Here is a 12,126-nt window from a genome sequence, read left to right on the forward strand (position 1 = left end):
CTGGCTTAATGTGCTCCATAAAATCCTTCATGCACTTCAGCCATCACTCTCATTGATTCTTTTAGGCCTAAGCACTTCAATAGAAGTCCATATAGAGTCTTTCTTAGTAGAGTTTTATCCCACATGACAAACTTAGTTGCTTGCTGCCTAATCTTCTTACTTGTGGGGAAAGAAAGGTCTTCCAAGTACTGGATGATGGGTGTTCTCCAGTATTCTATGTCAGCCACCTTAGTCATTACATCTAAACTGAATCCTCTTTCAAAGATAGAAGAGAGATTTCAACTTTGTATTTCCACATCCACTTTGGACCTTCTTTCTTGGATCTGTACTTCAGAAGCCAATTGTGCCATCTCATTAGCAATTAAATTTTCTTCTTTAGGAATGTGATTGACTGAAATCTCAGTACCACAATAACTTAATAGTTGAGTAGCTGCCAAGTAATAACCAGCCATAGTGATGTGTCTGCACCTGTTATCTCCATTTAACTGATTAATCACCAACTCTGAATCACCAAATAGCTCAACTTTAGTTGCCCCCAACTCTATCAAGATTTCCAAGCCAATGATTAATGCCTCGTACTGTACCCGATTGTTGGTAGTATCTTAATAATCTATAAGGAATGAGTAGCAATGGTGAACTCCTTTGGGATTAATAATGACAATCCCAACTCCAGCAGGATGTTGAGTGCAAGATCCATCAAAATATAACCTCCAATGAGTGATCCATAAGCTGGTTATTCTTGCTAAATCCATTCTTCCTTGCCCAAATGATCTTTACTTGGTGGGATCCAAAGATTGGCTACTTCCAGAGTTCCTGGGACATTCACAAGTTCATCCTGTAATTCTTGGTGCTCGGCCAAGAAGTCTACAGTGGCTTGCCCCTTTATTACTCTTTGAGGCACATATTGAAGACTGAACTCTAAAAGTGTTAGGATCCATTTCCCAATTCTTCCAGTTAACATTGGTTTTGACAACATATACTTGATCACATCGATCTTGGCAATGATATGGATATGGCAAGGCAACATGTAATGCCTTAACTTGCAGGCAGTGAAGTACAGAGCCAAACATAGATTCTTGATTTGGGAATATCTCATTTCTACCTCAGTAAGAATCCTACTGAGGTAATATATTGCTTGCCCTTTCCCTCCTTCATTGTTTTGAGCCAGTAAGCTTCCTATTGACTTTTCAGAGGTAGCAATATAGAGCTTTAAAGGTTTCCCTTTTTGAAGGGGCATGAGCACTGGTGGAGAGGCTAGGTAAGCCTTTACTTTGTCAGAAACCTCCTGGTGTGGTGGGTCCCACTCGAACTCTTCTTGATTTTTCAATCTTAAGAGTAGCCTTTGCAACTGCACTTTGTTGATTGAAGAAGGTGACTCCATTATAGCTCGAGCCTTGTTTTTGTCTACCTTTACTCCTCTCTGATAAACAAGGAATCCCAAAACGTTACCCAATTTAACTCCAAAAGCACATTTTTTTAGGATTTATTTTCAACTTATGGGTCCTCATTCTGGTTAAAGCTTGTCTGAGGTCTTCTATGTTTTGCTTTTCAGTTATAGACTTGACCATAATATCATCAATGTACACCTCCATGTTATACCTAATTAAATCAAGAAAAATGGCGTTCATTGCCCTCTAATAGGTGACACCAGCATTTTTGAGCCTGAATGGCATGACAACATATTCATATGCTCCCACATGTCTCAGGTTCCTAAATGTTGTCATATGTGTATCCTCTTTAGCCATTTTTATTTGGTTATACCTAGCATTACCATTCATAAAGGATAGAACTTTATGTTTTGCAACTGCATCTATGGACATCCATATGCATGGGGTATTAATCTTTAGGCATGGCTTCATTAATGTTTCGATAGTCAACACAACATCTAATGGTGTTAGTTACAGCTTTTAATACAGGTACAATGTTGGCCAACCACTCGACATATTTGGCAGGCTTAATAAATCCTGCCTTCACCAGCCTCTCGATCTCTTCTTTAACCTTTTCTTCTATTTCTTTTGGCATTCTCCTTGGAGCTTGCTTTATAGGTTTGTACATTTCCTTGATAGACGTTCTGTGCTGTACTAAACCAAGGTCTAATCCATGCATCTCTGTGTAATGCCATGCAAAGCAGTCTTAGAATTTATGTAGGAGGTCTTCTATTCTTGCCCGATCTCCATCTTCTAATAAGCTACTAAGTTGTATTGACCTTAGATCTTTATTGGTCCCTAAATTAATGGTTTCCAAGAGGTCTTCTACTTCTAGAGCTGGTTTGTCGGGCTCTGTACACAAAAATTCAATTGACTTTGGACCCTCAGGCACATCATTTGGCCAGTCCAAGTTGTATATACACTCAGCCATGTGTATGGCTGCCTCTATCTCCTCTCCCAAAAACTCTTCTTATTCTTTGTTCTTGGTGCTTGAAGTTTCTGTCTTCCACTCTGTTTCTTCCTTAGCTAAGTTCTCTCTTACTTCTTTTCTCTCTCTCCTATACATCATCAGTCTCTTGATTAAGGACCTGACTGCAACTACTTGGCCATTTCTCCTCTGTTCGAACATCATTGGATTTGGGGGGCTGGGACAGTATGGGGCATGTGTCATTCCTCTTTAGTGAGAGATAATCCTTGTTTTAGAAGTTTTTGGACTGTCACCTTAGTCGAGCGACCATTTTCATCAGCTCCCAAACACTGTAAAATTCCAATATTGGGGTTATAGAAGTTTGCATATGCAGCATTCAGCTCTAGCGTCATGGTATACAACCATTTATTGATGTAAAGTAGAGGGCACGTACAAACTCTGGTGAATCTAGTCTCTGCTAAGCAATGCTCCATAAGTAGAGCTATTATCCACCACAAAGAAAGCTAGCATGATTTGCTTGCACCCCAAGTCTAACACCAAAGGTAATATCCCATAAGTTCTAGTAATGGCTTCAGAGAAGCTGGAGACTGTAAGATTAGTGGGAATAAGATCCTCCTCACTTCTACACAACCGTTTCATTTGCTTAAGAGGAAGTACATTGACCGCAGCTCCACCATCTATCAAAACCCTCTTGAAGGGTACTTCTTCCAGATGGGCAGTTACACATATGGGCTTGAGATGGTTGGCCAAGGCCAGGCTAGGTCTATTGAACACCATTTGGTCTAAACACACCGTCTCAGGCTCCTTTCGTGCAAGTTCGGCTAAGTCTACCACACTTAATCCTTCTTTCCCAGCTTCTTCAACACTAACAAGTGCCATTATTGGTTCTGCTGCCAAATAATCACCCTCCATCATAGCTGGTTGATCTGGCTCAGTGCAAAACATGGCGGATAAAACATAGGTCATGTTTACGTGGAAGTTGCTGGGTCCAGGTAGTTATTTTTTCTTTCCTCCAATTTGACACACAAACTCATCCATTCATGCTTGCGCCTTTTTTGGTAGCATTAATTAGGGCACCTCTTCCTCTACTGTTATATCAAAGTTGAGCAGCTATCTTGGTATTTGACTGGGTCTATCTTCCATTAGTGGTGGGGGTATTCCCCTCTTAGGGGAGATGGTCCCAAAACAAAAAGGTTCTGGTCTCCAACCTAGTGTAGGCATCATTACTACACTCTCTTTAACTCTCATCAGCATTTGTATTTTCCTGGATGAGGATTATGTCGCACATGATCACATTCACCATTCATTTTACTATTTAGCTATCTCTATCTCTTTTTTGCTTCTCTATTGGAGCTGTGTGGCCTCTTCAAACTTGACATTTCCAGAAGCTTCTAAAAGGGTAAGAATTTTCAATGAGTTCATGTGAGCCTTATGTTGCCTTTTGGACTCTCCTAATCATAGATGCTCCCATTTCTCTAACTAGCTTCCCATCTTTTCCAACTATGTACCACTTACGGCCAAGTCGGGCTAAAACTTTCTTAGTGACTAGGGAAATTGAGTTCCTGGTCTTCTCTCTCCACCCTTGCCTTGCATTGCCATGATAACTTGGCTGAGGAGGTTTCACTTCTACCCACCTTAGCATCTTGGCTTCCTTGTCCTCAGCTTCTTCAGAGACTTCATAGTTTTGAATACCTCATATAAGCCTTTAGGTCCAGAGTCTCCACCCAACCTTTGGAATACATTTTTAGAAGTTTCCTTCTCTGATGTTCACATAATACTTTTGCGGGCATCTTGTTCTTCTTTCTTCTTTCTTCTTTCTTCTTTCTTCTTACTAATTCTCGATCAATAATGGAGCTTAATGCTGACACCTCTAATTCACATTCACATTGACACTTACTACATATGACCACTCCCTTGATTACAGCTGCTTGTGGTCTATCGGGCAATCTTCTAACACCTTTAAATGGCCTAACAACTTTCTTTCATTGACCACTTTCTTCCCATGTAGCCTTTCTTTTTCCTTTCTCAACCCAGTTAAGGTTTATAATGTTGATTGGGGCTTCTAGGAAGGGATCTGTATCAATCATCATATTTGCTTACGGCTTTTCCAACAATAGCTTTCCCTTAACTATTAAGTACTGATTTGGTACTGAGGTGCATTTATAAAAAATAGGTATAAAAAAGCTGAGCTCGAAAAGGTGTTTGGTAAACACTTAAAAACAGCTTATTTTCACAGTTTTGGGTGAAAAAAAGTTGAAAACGTGAAGTAGCAAAAATGAGCTTATTCTCACAGCACAACAAAAGTAGTTTTTTTTTTCAAAGCATAACAATACCAAACCAACCTTAAGTTTTGGATCCAATCCCTAAACTGTACACAGTTGGTGATGGAGTGATTGAAAATGTAATGAAGATTGCAGTATTTCTTTCCTCTTAACTATCCTGGTTTAGGCATATTTTTGGTGTTGTCGGGCATGATCACTTTATCCTTTACTAGCTCTTCGTAAATGTCAGCTTTCTTGGCCAGATCAAAAGAATAAGACTGGTACTTCATGGGCTTCATAAGCATAAAACCTCCATCATTGATGACAACTTTCTGATCCTTGATAGGCTGGACCAATCCATTAACCATCAAAGGTTTAAGGGGGGTGGTCATCTGTGATGCGCACAACTCGATTCCTTATCCTATATTGCTTTCATTCTCTCTCAGCTTTCGACCTTCGAACTCTAATTGGAGTATTATGGCTTTGTTCTTGTAGAAATAGGGCACTTTGGATGAATGGTTCACTTGCTGCTCCTCAGGTAACAACTTCTTATACTTCGTAGTAGCAATTACCAACTCCTGAAGCTCATTGAATTGCACATCATAAAACTTTTTCCTCAATGGCAATCTCAGAGCTTTTTGAGCAATAGATATAAGTTGAGTGTGATTGATAGAGAACTGGCATCTCATCCTTGTCTTCCTAAACCTCATCATGAAGTCCTCAGTAGACTCATGCTCATATTGTTTCACCTCTACTAGATCATTAATAGTCATCTCGAGCTCTACCTTATAAAACTTTTCATGGAAAGCCATCTCCATTTTCCCTCAGTTGGTAATAGAATTTTTGGGGAGGAGGGATGAGGGTAACAGAGAGTACCATTGAAATGCTAAGCCCACCAATGAATTCCCAAACAACCTTAACTTGTAGTTAGGATTGTCTTCAAATGCCACACAATAGTTGGAAAACTTGAAAATGTGGTCTTTAGAAGACACATTACAATCCTCCCCACTAAAGGTTGGGAACGCGGGCATCTTGAAGTTAAGGGGAAATGGGTTATGCTTATCAATATATTTCGGGTAAGGTTTCTGGTAGGTGATCCTGAACATCGAGTGAGCCTGTGGTTGGGCATTTTAGACCATCATCCTTCTCAACTCTACTAACTCATTTATGAGTTATTGGTTAATTGCATTGTTGTGTAGGGTGTAAGGAGGTCCCCACTTCAAGCTACATTCATTGCCCAAGAAAGCTTCCTTCTGTGGTTCTGGTTGTCTCCACCTAGCCTCATTTCCCGTATTAGCTAATGGTGATGGCCTATAAGGAGGGGTTTGCCCCCAGCTGTGAACACACCTTTTCCATTGAACTTTCCAACTTGCTGAGTCACTCCAAGCTTCCTTCTTTTTAGCCCGATCTACCCTTACTATCTAGTGGGAATAATAGAGGGTCGGGTAAACTTAGTTCCTGGATCTCTTCCTCTTCTAACTGACTGGTTCTAGGCTCTTCATTCTTCTTGCCCTATCCTTATTGTTCTCAAGCAAAGGAAACAGGAGAATCACTAGCTCTTTCTTAGGACTTTCCTCTCTCATCATTTTCCTAGCATGACCATCTTTTGGGGTAAAGTACTCCAACTCTAATCTCATTTGTGGACTCTCTGTTAATTAACAAAGTTTGCTGACCTCTGCTCTAGTCTCTAGAAAGATCTTCTCCATGCTTTTCAATACTTGCACCATGGTAGCTTGCAAGTCTTAATTTGTAACTTTTTCGCTTGACTTCTAAGAATAAGTTGGGCTCTTCAGAATCACAGGGCCTCGTAGGGAGGGAAAATCTTCTAGGTGATCTGTCATGTTTGATCTTGTTAGACAATGGGGTGGCTCGTACTCTTCCTTCTTCTTCTTGGCATATAAGACTATTAATCCCACTGGGCATGCCAAAACTATGTTCGAGGCAAGGATGGATTATTTCTTCGCACAGCTCCCCAAGGGTATTAGCACTTGGTTGTCGGGCTTGCACTTGCTGCTTGGTGTGCTGCAATATAAGCTTATAATTAGTTTGAAGGGTGCCTTTGTGGGGCCTTAAGTGTAGGCCTTGAGGCTCACAATCAAAACTAACAAAGTGCTAGGTGTGCCACTGCTATCTCAGTATAACATATTTGATTTAAGTTGATTACTTGGGCCCCAAGTTACTCAGACTTCTTGTTATCAAAAGATTGTCACACATGGGTTAAGTTTGCATTAAGTTCTTTTTCTTGCCTTATAAACAAGGACTTTTAGTTCATAATCTAGTACGTCCAGAACAAAGGGAGTTCAGGGCCCTTTAAACCATTTCCTCGGTCACAGTTTATTTTAATGAAAGCAGGTTGATTAACTTAACCATATTTGAATGCAAATAGGATTCTCAAGTAGAAAGCTGTTGGAAATGACTTGAATATATATTGAAAAGTACATGAAGTGATAGATCTACTAAATGAAAGTACAAATTAAAAGACTTGGGCAAGATTTAATCTTTTCGGGCAAGGTTGAACTTCTTACAGCCACTCTCTTTGGGTTTACAGAGGTTGTATGCTAAAAATGATGGATGGTAAATAGGCTTTACATGAGGGAATCGATACTACAATACTAAGGGAAGGTAGCAGAGTTTTTACACTAGACAAAAGATAGCTTTTCTAAGGAAACGATTGCTAAAAGGACTGAATCTGGGCGAGTTTCAGCTTTTCTGGGTATGAAATGGCTTGAGAGCAGAGTTTGTATGTTGATTGATTAGTTTTTTGAGTGTCCTTATCTCTGTTTTCTCTTTCCCCTTTTATAGGCAGTTTGGCCTGACTACCTTGGCTTTGTTCTTGGCCGATGGCTCTCGGAAAGTGGTGAGTCATCATCTATTTACTTGTAATGCCACTAGAAAGTGCTTTTTGGCTAGTAGTGAGTTAGTCCTTGTCAGTTGTCACTTCAATCATAGGCAAATGGCCTATGCCTTGGCTGGAAAGGCTTTAGTTTGCTTCAAGCTTCATTGTTGGGCTTCGGGCAAGTTCAACTTGTTTTGGGGCCTTTAGGCTTTCCCTAATGCAAAGCCCAATGTTTAAATATCAACCCAAACAATAATGATAGTCATACTTCCATAACGATCATCATGGACAATGATTTGAAGATCTCCAAAGTATTATTTAATCAAAAGGGCTTAAAATTTAATCATAAAGATGCAACTATTCATGTATCAAGCCCTACAAACGTAACAACTCACGGACTGCATTAAAAGTCCAAACCAACAATAAATATTTTTTCCAAACTTGCCCTTAGCGGAATCCAACCAAGCCTATTATCCTATTCAAATCCAACTGTGATCGAAAATTAAATTCCATTTGCTTTTTCTATCACAAAGCATTAATGTCTACCTTGGTTTTTACGCCATCTCTCTTTTTTTTTTTTTGGTTTTCTTCTCCAACCCTCCCTTCTTCTCTATGAATCTGCATAAACTTGTCACCAATTTGTTTTCTTTTTTTGAAAATTAGCAATTTTGCTCAACAATCTAGAGGTTGCACACAAGGATTATCATGTTGCTGGTGGTTTTTCAATATGTAGAATTTGAAGCATGGAATCTTGGTTAGTTTTTTGGGAAAAAAAAAGTTAAGTTTGTAAATTTGACACAGCAACCAAATTCTTCCAGGGTTATCATGTAACTCAAGTTGCTGCTGCAGGTTTTAAGATGCTTCGAATTTTATCAAAACTAATCAAAATTTCCATCTGCTATGGTAGACCGAGAAGAGGAGAAAAAGAAAAAGGGCAGAAGGAAGAGAAGGCATGAAAATTAAAGAAAACTAAGAAAAAGAAAGTTTGTCCGTTGACTACTTTCTTTGCAGACTTCTAAGGTTGAATTGATTTTTTTTATAAATATTTGACATAACTAGAACTTTGATTGCTTCCTTTTCAATTTATAGGATCTTTGTGTATAAAATATCTTTCAGGTAGGATTGACTCTCTGCCTTTGTTTTTACTCCTTTCGATCAAAAATAAGAATCAATTGACCGAGGCCAAAACAATTTAAAAAAGATAATCGAATTTGAAATTAGTTGGGGTGGACATTTCAATACCATTAACAGTGTGTTTGGGAGGGAAAAGAGATCGACCGATAATCTTTTAAAAGTTAGAGCCTATCATGTTAGAGCACTGCGGATCCTCTCCAAATCCTCTTTGTGAGGATCCCAGGGATTCTCAAATCGTGTTCGTTCATCGTATATCGTGCGGTCAGAAATGATTTTAACTACTTTTATTTAAAATTAAATATGAGCAGCATCTGATGAAGACTGGACACACGACGTACAATGAATGGACACAATTTGAGGATCCCCAGGATCCTCACAAAGAGGATCCAGAGAGGATCCTCATTCATGTTAGTGCATTCACCTTCTTTACCTAATATGAAAAGGTTAAAGTTTTACCCTTCTAGAATTTCCAAATTTCAATCTAAAACTGAATGTGCTCTCTTTGTAATTAAATCAAACATTGTATGTTCTATTTCCAAGAAAAGCAAATTCCACATCAAGCAATAGTGTGGCTTATTTTGTTGTAGTTTCAAAAATAGTGTAAGTTATTTTGCTGTAGTTTTAAAAATAGTGTAGGTTATTTTGGTTCAGTTTTCAGAAATAGTGTGTAATTTTGATATAGTTCCAGAAATAGTAGGTTATTTTGGATCAGTTTCAGAAATAGTGAATGTTATTTTGTTGTAGTTCCAAAAATCATGGTTATTTTGTTCTCTTTCATAAATAGTGTGAAATGTTTTAGTTTAGTCTTTAGAAATAGTATGTAAGTTTGCATTAGTTCCAAACATAGTATGAGTTATTTTGGTTATGTTTCAAAAATAATGTTGGTTATTTTGCTGTATTTTCAAAAATAGTGTAGGTTATTTTGGTTCAGTTATTTGGCTATGTTTAAGAAATAATGTTGGTTATTTTGCTGTAGTTTTATAAATAGTGTAAGTTATTTTGGTTTAGTTTCAGAAATAGTGTGAGTTATTTTGCTATGGTTCCATAAATACTGTGAGTTATTTTGGTTATGTTTTAGAAATATTGTAGATTATTGTGTTGTGGTTCCATAAATAGTGTGAGTTATTTTAATTGTGTTTTCATAAATAGTGTGAGTTATTTTGGTTATGGTTCAAAAATAGTGTGTGTTATTTTGTTGTGGTTCCATAAATAGTGAGTTATTTTGGTTATTTTTCAGAAATAGTGTAAATTATTTTACTTCATTTCCATAAATAGTGTGAATTATTTTACTGTATTTCCAGAAATAATGTGTCACATCCCAGACCAGGGCAGATCACTTCCCAAGCCCGCTCCACCATCGTAGCACGATATTGTCCGCTTTGGGCTTACCATTCTCTCACGGTTTTGTTTTCGGGAACTCACCAGTAACTTCCCAATGGGTCACCCATCATGGGATTACTCTAGCCCCCTTCTGGCTTAACTTCGGAGTTCCTACGGAACCCGAAGCCAGTGAGCTCCCAAAAGGCCTCGTGCTAGGTAGGGATGAGAAAATACATTTAAGGATCACTCCCCTGGGCGTTGTGGGATGTTACATAATGTCTATTTTGTTCCCTTCCAGAAATAATATGAGTTATTTTGGTTCAATTTTAAAAAATAGTGTGTAATAGTGTTGTAGTTCTAGAAATAGTAGCTTATTTTAGTTCAGTTTCATAAATAGTGTGGTTTATTTTGTTGTAGTTCCAAAATAGTGTTTATTGTGTTCCATTCCAGAAATAGTGTGAGGTACTTTAGTTCAATTTTCAAAAATAGTGTGTAATTTTGCTGTAGTTTCATAAATAGTGTGATATGCATGAAACAAAAAGACAATTTTAGGCATCCACAAATGCAACACATAGGTTTCATTCACAAATCCATATCTTTGTAATTTATCAGATCCAAGAAAAAAAGTCTTACATGAAAAATAACCAACCAGAAGTAATCAACTTTTGGATCAATCTATATAATATTGCAAAGTTCTACAACAAATGTACATACATGATACATGTTTTCCTCTCACAATAATTTTTCTATGTAATTAGTTTAAAAGACGATTAGAATGTGATGATTCAATTCAAAATTAATTGAACGAAAGACTAAACTAGAGGGGTTTCTTTACCTATTTTGTGTTTTAATTGCACGAAAACACTAAACTCACCACAAATTAACATACATGTCTTGAGCCAAATACTATAACTTTACGTTTGAATATGAGTATACAAGCGACTATTAAAATTAATACTAAAAAATCAACTAATCTTTTTTTTTTTTTTTGGTCGGAAAAACCAACTAATCTAAACACAAAAAATTGGATCACTGACATAACATATGCTATCTACATGAACTTTTTTTCCTTTCGGTGAAAAATTCGCAAAACCTTTAGTCACATCAAATAAAATTTCTCCAAAATGGTTAATACATTGCACAAGATAATGAGGACATGTGGTCTTGATTCCTGCTATTCTCCAAGGTACCAAGCACTTATGCCCATGGCAAAAGTTAATCAACAATAAAATGAAAAATCAAACTAGCAACTTTTTATTAATTTTTTTTTAAAAAAGAAAAAAGGCAAAATGAAAAGGAGATTGCTGGAATGAAATTTTTTTACAGTTTAATGGGACGACTATGCAATCGTCTACAAGATTCAAGCCAAGGCTTCAACAATCGCAGGACAAGACTTTTCGAAACGACAACGTCCATTGCTGGAGGCCATCCTTAAGAATTGGTATTGTTTACGACAGAGGACGACGAGTCGCGATTGTTATACAAGAGAAGGGATTAGAGGTGGGTGATCGGAGAAGAGAATGATTGGTATTGGATCGCTGGCAACGATCTCTCCTCTTCTTTCCTTTTCTTCTTCAAGAGGAGATTGTCTACCGTCAATCATGAAGAAATGGGGGAGACACAGCACAGCTGAGATATCCATAACGAACAAAGGCTTGCTATTAGGGACAAAATAGAAAACTCATTGTTTGGGCCATTTTAATTGGACTAGTTTAGTGTTGGGTTTTGTCCTAACCATTAAATAAAGTTATTGCATGGTTTTTTATTAAAATTCAAAGTTTTCAAGCCTTTTTCATTAGTTTTATTTATTTTTACCCATTATAAGTACATTTGACATACATTTCTGTATTTCAATCTTTTTTAAGCCCTCATACCATTTCAATAACTGAAATTATCGTTTACGAACAATATTTTTAGCTGTTATCAGTGTACATAATATAATATATTTGCTATGTGACAGACCGTCCCGAATTATTTTTATCGACGATATGAAATGTCTAAATTACCCTTGGACGTTGAGACGTGTTATGTGTGATATGTTTTTGGTTATGGTCCGATTCCTAGTTTTCCTAGACTTTTGGAACTATTTAGGATTTAGGTTTTATTTTTCTTTGTTTTGGTTGGCTGCAAACTGGACCACACACACACTCACACACCCAAGCATCCCGTTGACACTCTCTCTCTCCTTCTCTCAGTTTCTATCCATTATCCGTACAAGTT

The sequence above is a fragment of the Pyrus communis genome, chromosome 13 (genome assembly GCF_963583255.1).
Source record: "Pyrus communis chromosome 13, drPyrComm1.1, whole genome shotgun sequence".
Classification (NCBI taxonomy): domain Eukaryota; kingdom Viridiplantae; phylum Streptophyta; class Magnoliopsida; order Rosales; family Rosaceae; genus Pyrus; species Pyrus communis.